Raw genomic sequence first — 13294 nt, 5'->3', positions numbered from 1 at the left:
TGTTATTTTAGTGTTACTTTTTGGCAGCTAAGCACAGGTGAGAGGAATCCCACCTTAAGCAAAAGTTGTTTCCAAGATGAAGATGCGTTGACTGTGCTGTTACAGACCTGCTCGTCCCCCTGGTTTGCAGGCCCTCTGCTTTTGGACCTGCCAGAGCTGGTTTCCCTGCTCGCAGGAAACCTTTACTCCTGACAGAGCTGCTGTCTCCAGTCCAGGAGGGTGAAATGCAGGACAGAGGCAGTTCACACACCAACCATCCCGCAGCAAGGGCAAGTGTGTGATCTGACCTACAGAAAAAAAAACCATTTTTCTTCCCTGTTTTAGTTTGATGCAATCCATCTGGGCTGTTCCACTTCTTTTAGACCCTGACAACTCTGGGCTCTGTCAAAAGGGAGGTGAGCTGTGCCCATCGCTGGGACTCCTGACTTCTTATTGCATCTCTGACTGTGAAGCTGTCGGTCCTTACCATCATTATTATCTCTTTGCAAGAAAGCTCACAGCACGTTAGGCTCTTCCCAGCCGGACAGGAGTGGCCAAGCTGTTCAGTGTCTCTGTGTCTTGCAAAGCAAGCAGCACTTGAAGAAATGGGCAGATTATTTAGTGTTATAAAGCATTTTGCTTTCTTTTCATCCCCGTTTTCATGAATCAAAGCCTGAACGCTGGGTTAGGAGAGAATCCAATTCATGCGTCTGTGTATGTTTAGCTAGACAGCAATGTAGATTGCTATTTAACAGGTTCCAGTTCTAGTGGAGAATTTCAAAGACAGCACAGATCATGAGAGAATGCTTTCTCATATGAATGGAGTTGTAATATAGGTCCCTGTACTTTACTAAATCGATGAAAGATTTCTATAGAGTTGCAGAGAGATCAGAGACACTACAGTAGTTTACAGGGGAGAACGATCAGGATCTGGGGCACTTTGTCTATAGAAAAATCCTCTTGAGGCAGTTCCGGGTCAATGGGATCCACCGAGGAAAACCAGTGAATTTGGAAGGACGGAGAAAGCTTAGGTTATCCAACCCACTGCTTTTCTAGGCGACATACCTGTGTAAGTCAGGCACGAGGAAGAGGATTTGCATGCCGGTCAAGGCAAGAAAATGTTTGTTGCTTTCTGAGCAGCCTGACAATGGGGCAAGCTGGGTAGTCCAGAAGATATAGATGGAGGTAGATGATTTTATTGGGAACACATCCCTGCTGGCTGCTTCTGGAAGCAAAATTCTGCATCTGGAAGAGGGAGGTTTAAGGCAGAACAATAGCAGTGGGTTTTGACCTGTCATAGTCAGGACTCTCTTGCTGAGAGAGAAGAAAAAAGGCTGTCACTGGTGTTCCTAAATTCCCTCTGATCCTCCCTCTCTGCAGTGAACATGCTTAATTTTTATTCTGTGGGCACCCAGCCTCACTTCCAAGCTTTGTACCAAGCAGGTGCCAGATTATAGCCATTGTGGGATCTGACAGGGAGCACAGTGGGATCAGGCTGATTATAGTCGTAGGAATTTGCAAGCTGTTAAAAACACTGGAGAACATCCCTATCACAGAAAAAAGACCTGATTGATGCACTTTAATTGCTTTTGTTGTTGGAGATAGAAAGAACAACAGTAAGCAAACCTTATTATTTGTTACCTTTTAGCGTTTCTTTCTTTTTTTCTCTTACTGTACTCTATTCCCATGCACTGGCTGGAGTTGCTCATGTGAGACATGGGGGTACCTGATAATAATCTCATCATTTATTAAATTTATGGGATGCTCAGTCTTATTCTGACTTAGTGCAGAAGCCTTGAAATTTCATACTGCCATACAACTCCTGATCATGCTTTTATATTTTCAATGCTGCAACATATTGCATCGCTGTGGGTGGAAATAATGAGACACCAAGTTGTTGTCACCCTACACTGCAAGTTTGAACCTAGTCATGACCTAAAATGACAGAAAATTGTTTTCAGGGTTGTTTGGTGTCTTCTTTGAAATGAGTTGCTTTTTGCTATTTGGCTTCTTGGTAGGGATGTAGCCATGTTTGAGACATTTCCACTGCATTTCACAGCCTATTAGAATATTTAAAGCACAAACAGGCACAAAGAATGAACTATCCTTTCCCATTGGCGCCCCTTTCCCAAGGCTCCCTTAATGACTTCTCAATGGATAGCAATGAGATTACATGTTTTGGTACTTGCGCTTTTAAAGAGGTATATATGAAGAGATGTTCTTAAGCCATATGCATTATCAACAACAGAAGCTATCCCATCTATGAACACAGAGACATTCTGCATGTTTTTGTGGGTTAGTGCAGAACCATAATTCAGGTGTTCATGGAATATGGACATCATCTTTGTAAAGTGATCTTGCAAGAATTTTAAACCTAGCCCCTGATGTCTGATTGGGTCTGGTTTGACTCAAAACTCCACTGATTTCTCCATGGAGAGCGTGTAGGTGAAACTGAAGTCAAAGTCAACCTAACAGTATTCAGGAATGTATCTTCCTTCAAAACCGTTAAATGTCTACTCATATTTGGTCAGCCTTTAGATACAAGGACAATGAGCCCTAAACAGCATAGTTGAGTCAGCTCTCCAACACCGCTGCTTGTCCTGCCAGCCTAATGCCAAGAAGAGGAACCAGAGACTATAAAGCAGAAACTTGGGACATTGGAAAAGGAAGCAGTAAATCTTGACCAGTTCCTGCTCAGTCTTCAGCCAATATGTCCTTAAAACCTTCACCATTCACCCTTGAGACAGGCTAGTTTTCCAGTGCTGCTGGTAGCGGGAGGGCAAGGATATATTCTCAGCTGCGTTCTACGGTGTGCATAGAGTGCAAGACCATATGGGTTGCACAAGGCTTCAGGGATGTGATAAGTAGGTCTTCTCTCTACAAAGGTGGCTTTGGATGACTATCAATGACTGTCTGCATTCCGATTGATCCTAGAGCATGATACATGTTTTTCTTAATGTGCTTATTACTGGTACTTTAAGGCAATACTCATGAGTCAACGTCACCAACCCCTACTCCAAAACCAAGCTACCTGATGAGAGCCTATTGCTTGGACAAATGGCAGCAATACTCAAGCCTCAGCACTTTCAGCACAAGAGGTGCTGGTTCCACATACCTCGCTCCTCTCATAATGGCCTGCACTAAGATGAGTTTGCATTCTAAAGACAAAAAGGCTCAAAGCGCAAACTGTAAGCATAGGGCCTTGGGGTCACCTGGCCCGGGTAGCCAGGATCTCCATGTCTTTCTGCCTTTAGCATTTGAAAAGCTGCAGGGGAAGGGGACAGGTTGCCTGTGCCCCTTTTCATGCTCTTACATGGCATTGTCACTAGGGCTGTGTGGAGGATGATGAGGCTGTCTGCATCATCTTGAAACGGTTTAGACCAAAACTCCTGAATACACGAAAGCAGAATGGTGTTGAAATGCCCACTTTGAGCTCTGCATGGGTCTGTGCGTGCATTGGCATGTGTGAGGAGACTTTCACGGAGATCCCAGTCAAAACCTTTGCTCTAATTTCGGAGTTTTTTGACCCAAATCAGGGTATCAGAGCTGAAACTGATAAATTCCCATAAGCGTTTTGGCATCAATGAAATTTTACTTACTCAAAACCACTTAACATCTTGAAAGACCATTTCTCTTCTTTCTGTGGGGCAATACCTGACAGCCTATACACCAGTTTTGACAAAATCAAGTTAACTGCTGTGATCATGAATTTATATAGATCTCCCAGACCGAGCAAGACTGACAACTATTTTCATAAAATTTCAGAAACACAAGTATTAGGGGGTAGGGGGGAAGGCCTGGTCTGCCATGAAAGGTGGCAGCTTTGCTTTTAGCTGTAAGCGCTGCTGAACCGATAAAAATGATCACAGAGGCTTGGCTCATTCGTATTTGAGGAATGTCCTTTGAAAACGCACTAATGCTTTTGGCAGCACATTTTGCCCATAGGACAAGTACCTTTCAATTAAACATATGAGAGTTCAGTCTTTAAGATTGGAAGGAAGATTGAAATAGTCTGAGGTGGCCTATGCTATTATATACCTTTATTAAATTCCGTGAAGCCAAAGAGGCATGCCAGCTTTTCAGTCTGCTGGAAGGTTTGCAGGGCTCTTGAACAGCTGCTGCTGCTTTTCTGAAATGCTACAAGATATAGATGGGTCAGACACAGCAATATTTCCATTTACTTTCAGGATATGGCAGTAGAATTTCCCTGTACTCCCTAGGGTTCACTCTTCTACTAAATGACAGTGCAGAACATGCTATTAGCAGAGATGCCAAAGCCTAGCTAGCATCTGACACCTTAACCTCCCCAAGAATTATATTAAAGTAGTAGAAAGACGTACCACAGTCTCTATTTGTAGAACGGCAGGGACCTCTGGTACAGCAGACGAGTGGGTCAGAAAAGATTGCTATATACAGCAACTGTCAGATGAAATTGGTTGGCTACTCAGAAATCTGTTTGTGACTATTTCTCCAAATGTATCTTAAGCTTCGTAAGACACAAAGTGGAAAGGTGACGAGGTATATTACGCATTCCAATGACCTGTTTGATTTTAATAACAGTTAACATTTTCTTAGCATGTGGCAGCTGTGTGTTGCCCTTTACCTTGCACAGGCACCCTATGGAGTGCTGCTAAATTACAATTAGGGCATTTGAAACAAGCAGGGCAGGTCATGATTTTTACACCACTGATGAACCGTTCAGTTCTGTTCTTTTAAGCTGGGACTTGCTAGAGATGCCGATATCAGCCTTTTGCCTGGTGCCAGAATACCACCACATTTTAGCCTTGTGACAGTACAATTGATACGCCCGCTTAGGCTATTTGTACTGCAATTAGCACTGCGTTAGGGTATGTCAATAGTAACCATCAGTGGGGACTTGCACTGCGTGAATATAGCCATAAGCTTGCTGGCTATTTGTGGGGGAAAGAAGGTTGAATCCGGACACCTTCTGTCAAGAAAAGGGACCTTTACCTATTCCTGATAACACTACAAAACCCACTAATTGGTCAGGGACTATGAATAAATAACTGTTTAGATCTGAGGAAAAAAAGCACAGGAACAAAAGAGCAGAAAGTCTGCTTTATAATAACACACTATAAAGGGGGGAACAGAATTGTGTGCCCTATAAATACATGGGCATTGGTTCATGCGGTACGGCTACGCAGGCGTTGCTGAAGGGCAGGGCAGTGCCCAGGCAGACTACAAGCACGCAGTGAGCTGGAGAGCACAGGCAGAGAGACAACGCTGCGGTCAGAGCAAAGCCGTTTCCTGACAAACAGTAATATCGGTATTTTAACATCCATGCAGGGTAAAGCTGACCCTAAAGAGCCAGTTGCAGCAAAGTCCATTGAATTACATCTACCTCCCAAAGTTGAGCCAACCCTTTGCTGAGTCTATCCTGCTGTTTCCAAGTTCACTGCTGGGAAAAGGTGCGTGGCTGCCCTGAACTCAAGGGCATGGTGCCTGCCAACGTCTGTGCTGAGCACACCCCTTGGTGCTAGCAGCTCTGAACTATATCATCTTGCTGGGAATCCGGAACCCAGTCTGTCATCTGCGTCCATTTCTCCCATAGCCCTGCCCTTGCCTCCACCATAAATCCAGAGAATTTCAGTGATTTCTTTCTTTTGGTAGCTTTTGTTTGGGACAATTTTTTGATACAGTGAAGGGAGTTTGTCCCAGTTAAAAATAATCTGAAAGGAGTTGCACAGGCACCTGTACACACAGAATAACAAGACATGAACAAAGTCAAACTCTTAACTAAAGGAGTTTCAACCCGCTGGAAAGGAGAAGAGAAGAGAAGAGAAGAGAAGAGAAGAGAAGAGAAGAGAAGAGAAGAGAAGAGAAGAGAAGAGAAGAGAAGAGAAGAGAAGAGAAGAATAATATATTTTTATACGTAACGTTTGTTTTTTATATGTCAATACACTCACAGTGTGATTTGCAGCTGTTGGGTAGAACGGAGTACAGTATGTACCACAGCATTGCCCCAGCCTTAAAGGTCTCTCATACAATCAAGCCTGGTGTGACCTGCAGAATATGCAGCATTCCAGACTAAAACTGAGATCCAATTGCCTTACTATTTTTGTGGGATTACTTTAGAAATTATTTGGAGGGGTTAACACAGGAATCTTTATTTCCTGCAATAATTTACAATATTTGCATATTACTTCAATGTTTCTCTGACTGCGTGCTCCGGCACTCAGGAGCTCAGCTTTGGAGAGTGGGTGCAGTAGCCAGCAAAGGTGGCAAGCACCAGCTGCAGCGCTTGGGCAGCTGGATTGGCCTGAGGATACGGATGGGAGCAAGCCAGGTGTCCTCCCCTCCCTGGCTGTGTAGCCTCTGGCTCGTGAGATGGTGCCTGATCCCCACTGCTACTCCATCACTGCACCCTCTTTTAGCTAGGGTGGCAGAGGAGCTGCCCTCTCTGCTCCCCTGCGGTTCTGTGGGTTTGTGCCACCCTCCGCCACCTCTGGGTTTCCAAACCTGCAGGAACCCATCTACCCAGCCTGCTGAAACAAAGTCTTCATTTCAATGCCCCTCACTCATATGGTGGGTGGATGAAACCCAAATTCTGGATGGATTTGGAGGGCCTTGCAGTGTGCCTTGCCTCGCTCAGCACCAGCTGAGGCGAGCTGCGCTCACACATTTCTTCTGCCAGCATGGTGAGAGGTTCCTATCCTGTAATCAGAAACACAGGAGAGACTCCTTTTCCTGCCAGCTTTCCCCAAAATCAAATTCTGCACCCTCCAGTGGGTGTGAGAGTAAGTACAACCCAGCGACCTGGGCTTCTAATGACACCAAGACCCTCTGGAGATGTGAGGCTTATCAGCAAAGCTGCTGTCCATGAAGACATTTATCTCTGGCAGCTTTTTGTGCCACTGGGGTGGTTGTTGCACCCTGCCCTGGCCAAGCCGGTGCTGTCGGGGTGGGTGGAAATGAGCAGATGTGGCAGGGAACTGACAGGGGAGAGGTAGGAGCTCAGCCAGTCCGAGTGGTGTGTGTTGGGGGGGGAAGAACTGAGGGAGAAAGGGGAGAAGTGGCATTAGAGTTAGAAGTGATACTGTGTTTTTTCACATGGTGAAAACTGAGTGTCTCCATAAACCAGGGAGAGTAGGCATGCACACCCAGAGATGAAGTCCAAAAGCAAACTAGAAAAAGAAAAAAGCAAATCCAATGGAAAACAAAAAGATTAAACATTGTTTATTTAACGACAAGAATCGTCAGCATTTTAAGGGCTGTGAACTGTGACTTGTGGTACTTGAAGCTGACAGTATTGTTTTGAACACAGGACTCTCCACTTGGTCACAGACAACATTTCTGTGTGCTCTTCCCCCAGGCACACCCAAAGGCCTGTCCCTGGCACGAAGGACTCGGGAGCCACCAGCGTGGGCTGCAGCCCCTCTGTGGAGAGCAGCTTCCCACCACAGTCACTCCAAGTTCAGGGCAAACCCAAACGTTTTCTCCTGCGCTTGTCCTCAGGGACAGCTGAGGACTCTCGGGGGGACCTTAACAACAGGCAAGCAAACAGGTGAATACACACCCCCATCCCAGGCAGACACATGATCTTTAGCAAGCCTTGGACGGAGGCATCCGAGACACCCTGACACAGCTGTGCGGAGGCGGGTGCCTCTGTGGACCAGCTCCCCTACTTTTCTTTCCTGCTGGTTGAAACTCCACCGGTACCTGCCTCACTGCGCTACGGCCATCACGGTCCCCTCTCGCGGGGCACCTCACGCAGCACCTGCACACCTCTGTGCCGTGGGAGCATACCCGAGCTGCTGGTGCCCCCTTAATGTCCTTGTCCCCTTTCCATCTTCTCAAGAGCTTTGACAGAGGGCTGGTTCAGCCTGGAGAAGATCAAGAAGGAGAACTCCTGTTTCAGCTAACCAGGACACGCTATCCGCTGTCACCCGGCTGTGTGGGAGTGTTTGCTATTAAATAGCACCCAGTCCTGCCCGGTCGCTGGCACCCACTGGAGCACAGGGAGAGCTGCCCTTTCTGACGCGGGGCAGGGAGGCGAGGAGAGAGGCAGCCCTGGCTCCCCTTCCTTTTCAGGTGACCTGGGGGCACTGGTGAGACTGGGGGGGAAGTGGCTCTGCGCAGGCAGGAGCAAACTGCAGGCAGTGCCTGGAACAGACTCGAACGTGGGCTTGAACTTTGACGCTGCTCCTTCCAGCAGCCTTGAAAGGGAGGGAAAGCGGTGACGTGACCAGCCCGGGTGGCTCTCGCTGACTCGACATAAGCATGTTTTTAAGCTCCTGGTGCAGCCGGCAGGGAACACGCCGTCCCTGTGGGTTCCCGTCCTCTCGCCTGGGCGGCTGCCAGTGCAACGCCAAGCACTGCTGCTTCCCGCGGCCCCCAGCCCCGACCGGAGGAGGCCGTGCTGTATACTAAGCCACTGTTTGTCCTTTTAAAAAATATTTAAAAAAAAAGTATGGAGAGCTGTAAGCAGAACAAAAGAGCCAGCAGCTAGCAACTGAACAGCAGCCATGCGTTTCCTGAAGGGTATTTTTAAGGTTTATAATCGTTCCCTCCTTATTTACAGTGCTGTTTTGTGTCCTTTTATCTAGCACTAGCTACCAGTCTGCCCTCTGCTTAAACCAAGCTATTCACGTCCAAGTGTCTGGAGCTCCACTGACTATGGGAGGCAAGCTTAGCTTTTTTAGGCTCCCAGCCCCAAACAGCTGGAATAATCTTCCAGCCGTATTGAAGCAGGCCCTCACATTGTTCAAGGTTTGGACACTCTTAATCCTTTTTTTAAAAAAGCCTCAGCGGTGTGAAAGGAGCACAAGCAGTGGCTGATCACTGTTGGGTGCTGTTAAAGAGTCCTGTCCTTCTGTCTCCAGGCGCAGGCAAAGCCCTTTTATCCCAGCCGAGCTCTCGGTGGCTGGGGACACGAGGACAAACTGCCCGCTTTGCCAGACAGGGACAGACTTGCTCCTCAAACCCAACAGCAGCTCTGCACCCAGACTTCATCAGCATGGACCTGGGCTTTTGGTCTCGCCTGGCTTGAAAGGAAAGGCTGAGAGCTGACCTCCCTCTGGGCTGGGGCATTTGGAGCTCAAGGTGTTCTGCTATTCTGGTTGCGCTGCCTTGGATAAGGGTGGTGGGGCTGAAGGAAGAGCTGTCAGCCACTCTAGTGCTTTTAAATTGGCCGTATGGGCATATACGCTTGTTTCTGTTCAGCATATCTTGAATGTCTAAAAGTATGTCACATACTTCTCTTCTTCCCCAGGTATGTCACTCGATCACAAATTCCTCCAGCACAACACGTGCCATTTGCAGACAGCATGGCAGGTAACACAGTGAGGCCAGCCTCTTGCCTGGTCTTGCACTCTGAAGGAGTTAAAAATTAATTTACTACTTGTCTTCTAGAGAATTCCAGGAATCTATGTGTCTCCTCTACTGACCAGCAGCAAAAACCATTTTGGCTTTGTCCACGGTTCACTGGTGTCAAGAGGAAGCTTGTCATAGATTTCAGTGAGCATGGTGCGAAGTCTAAAAATGAATTCTTACCACTCTAATATTTATCATTTATATTGATTTATTTGTTGATCACACATTGTATTATACTTTTTTATTGCTCAAAAAGAAAATAAAGGATTTGCATATGTTAGAACATAGATTGGCATATGTTACAGGAAGGAACAGTGCTGGCTACGGAAAGTGAAATTACATCAGCAGAAGTTCTCAGACAAGCTTATGAACAACCTATTGATCTATTACCTATATTTTGTATTCTATACCCATAGAAATGAGAACAATTAAGTAACTATGTCTAGAAAACTATTGTCTTAAAAAACCTTCTATAAGTGAAAGCTTAAGATAATATATGTGAATCGACTTCTGCTAAAAATGTTTACATTGAAATAAAAAACCAAGCAACCTTCCAGTGTTAATATACTTTAAAGAAATGGTGAAGAGCATTTATTTCAGCTTTTCATTGTCAACAGCTTTGCTGCCATCTCCTTTCAGTTCTTATGAAATGAAATGATGCCCCTCTGAAAGAGCGTGCTGTTGAGAATAGACCTTCTTCCCCCAAACTCTCATTTCCTATAGCAGTGGGTGTGTTTATTCCTGGGAAGAAATGGGAGGATCTGCAGTTCTTCTCTGCTCTGTTTGACTGCAATAGTGCAGATTTAAAGTCAAGACACATCCTCTCCCTTAACATCAATACTCACAGGTGGAGAATATCATTCTGCTGCAGAGCAAAGGCGGCAAGGACAACTCTTTGGAGAAGGATGAAAGCATCTCTTTCAGTGAGCTCTGAATACTAATCTGTGTAATATAATTTCCAAGGTCTGCCTACATCAATTTATGGTACTCCAGTGAGTAGTTTTGCCATTGCCCCAGCTGGATGTTGTCATTCAAGAGACAGAAGCCTGGGATTATGCAGAAGGTGCTATGATTTTTTTTATTTTTTTTTTCCTCAAGTGAACCAGTGGCCTTGAAAAATCATCAAAAGCTTTTGGAAGTGTGACATGCCTCCAAAGCATTGTTCCCATCCTTCAGCTACAGAAGATACCCTCAGAGCATGCACAGCCCGGCACCAGCAACAGGGAGAACAGAGGAGCAAGAGGGCAAGGCCACAGGGGTAAAGATCATGAAGGGATCTGGACCAGCAGAAGGCTTCTGGGCATCTCCACATATAACATGAATAATGAAAACTTAAGAGTGTCCCCTGTCAGAGTTTGAAAATGAAGCTTGCTTCATCATGTATTTATGTAAAACCTGAGGAAAGTTGATTAAAAACAAGGGAGAGTTGCCTGTGAGTTCAGAGGGTTTTATAACAGGCCCTAAGTACAAACAGGTGCTTCTGTGTCAACACAAACCAAGTTTTATGCCTGAGCAAACAGCTTCCTACGGTCTGTGAAGCAACGGCACATGCCTGTTAATATCCAGAGTGGTACACAGCATCCGACCCACCCCTGCACGAAGGTTGAATTCCTCCAGTAATACGCTTTGTAAGCAGGGGAGTGACTCTGGTCACCAATACCCTTTGCAATGCACGCTACTCATTGGGCTGTATGCTACAGCGATTGGAGGAAAGGACAAGTATCCCCGCCAGGTATTCCACCCTGTTTCCCAGTTAATTTGTTAAAAATCAACCAGAAGTGTTGTGGACAGTAAAGCCACTAGAAAAGAGAAAGCCACAAGCATAAACACCCAGGAAAGAGCTTCAACGCATCTGATTTCTCAGTATGCCTCATGGTATCTAACAAGCAGCATCAGTTACAGTTAGCTCCTAATTTTCTGTAAAAGGTCTGCCCAGTTAGCAAGTTAAGTGGTATTTGGGTGTCCCAGGAGGAGTAAGCGTGGTTCATACAGAGCTCTCAGGGGCTGGCGCTGCTGCCCTGCGGGGTGCAGCACCCTGAGTGATGAGCCTCACGCTGTCTCCTGTGGTCCTGTGGCACTGTGGCCAGCCCCAAACCCAGGCAGACCTGCAATGATGGAAGATGCAGCCAGCAGTGACAAGCTGCACAAGGACAGCTCCAGGCTGACACAGCTTGTGTCGGCAGCCGGTGGGGTTCCTCTGCTATAGTCCCATTGGCAGTTGTTGCAGGATAAATACTGTCCGGGATTTTCCATTGTCTATCCACCTTGGCCAGCAATGACACAGCGGTGACGTTTCGAGCTCTGAATTTCCAGCCTCCCTCAACCACCCAGAATTAGTAAGGGGACTTGAGTCATGTACCTAAACATAAACGTTCACTGATACTTGAGAAACCAAGAGTGTCCATACAAGGTATTTGCATGGGACTGGCAGACGTGACAAAGGACCTGTGGAAGATCTCTGTTCTTCTGGAGTGACAGAAGAGACAGGCAGAGTGTTCCAGGGTTCCCCATATAGCATCAGGTGTCTATTTTTAGGTGACTGAATTAGCTGAGAGCCAGCTCAGAGCTGAAGCCATCTAAAAGCAGGTGCCTACATGTGCCCCAGGTGTCTAGGGTCCCATTACAGTCAGTTGAACTCTGCTATTGAAGACAGGAGAGCTGTTCAGCTGGCCAGAAGTAGGTGCCTGCTTCAGGAGGAGCCGATAGCTTTCTGCAGTTCTCTGGATATATCCACTCTAGTCACTAGAGAGGGAGCTTAGGTATCCAACTCACACCTCGGCATATACATACAGACACATATGTAGTGTCATGATAAGGTGTTGTACTTGGTGTGCCCCATCCCATGCCAAGGTTCTTTGTTTTCAGCTAATGCAACATAGTACGGAAAGCCCAACCTATAAACATCAATGAAAACAATTATCTTTCTTTACTTGATTTTCTTATTTTAGCCTTTCAGACAGGGCATATCTGGATGTATCATATTAATGTAACTTAAAGTATGGCCGTCCTAAGCTAGAAACTCTTTGTCAGCATCCAGGAGGATGCTCTGCAGCCCCAAATGGTGGGAATGGTGGTCACTCTTCTTGTTGTGTTTCCCACATTGCAGGTCTGTCTGGGTTTTCAACCAGACTTGACTCCAGGAAGGCAGCATGAGGCTTGTTCCTCAAGGCTGTCCCACTCACACAGCAGGAAATCAGGTAGGTCCTTTCTTTTCTTGCCTCTTCCTGCCAGGAACTGCAAAACAAGGGAGTGACACGGGAAAATCTGTGCTAATTCTGTGTGGGCCAATTTGTTGCACTATGTTTTGGTTTTCTTTCATAGCTGCAGAAAGAATATTGAGGAGAGTTGGTGAGGAGCATCTCCTGATACCTCATACATATTTTGCTACTTATATAAAAATATTACATTATTAGGAGGCCTCAGAATATTCTGAAGACCCAGGACTGTGTTCCAGCCTCTTGCCGTGCCATCCAACATTTGAGATTGCAGACTGCCTGTGGGGATTTTCTGCCCTCTCCTCCCTATGAGGTGAGTGGAAAGAAGCAGGACCGACTGAGACTGCTTGCCAGGGTATCCCGCTTTCTCTTTGCTGACTGCAGGAGGAGCAGCATCTGGCCAGGTACTGGGGAAGTCATTCTGTCTTGAACATGCATGCCAGCACAGATGTGCAGTCACCTTAGGGCCTGTAATACAGGGTTGGGATACAGACACTTAAAATTGTTTTGTCAGCTTTTAAGGAATGCAGACCCAAAGATGTTAACCCAGAAGTGTGCCCCTTCCTCTTCCCACCCCCTCAAATTAGCTGAGGGATCATAAACTGCCAAGTTCTACCTTCCATTTGCCAGAACCGCTCAAGACTTTACAGGTAGACAATTCTTGGCCATTATATCTTGATCCTCTCAAGTCATCATCACTACTGTAAGGGGAAAAAAAACCCCAATCTATTTTTCCAGTCCAGTAGTGTTTCTTATCAAAGGTAACA

This window comes from Grus americana, chromosome 2 (assembly GCF_028858705.1).
Source record: "Grus americana isolate bGruAme1 chromosome 2, bGruAme1.mat, whole genome shotgun sequence".
Taxonomy (NCBI): Eukaryota; Metazoa; Chordata; class Aves; order Gruiformes; family Gruidae; genus Grus; species Grus americana.
This window is presented reverse-complemented; position numbering follows the sequence as displayed.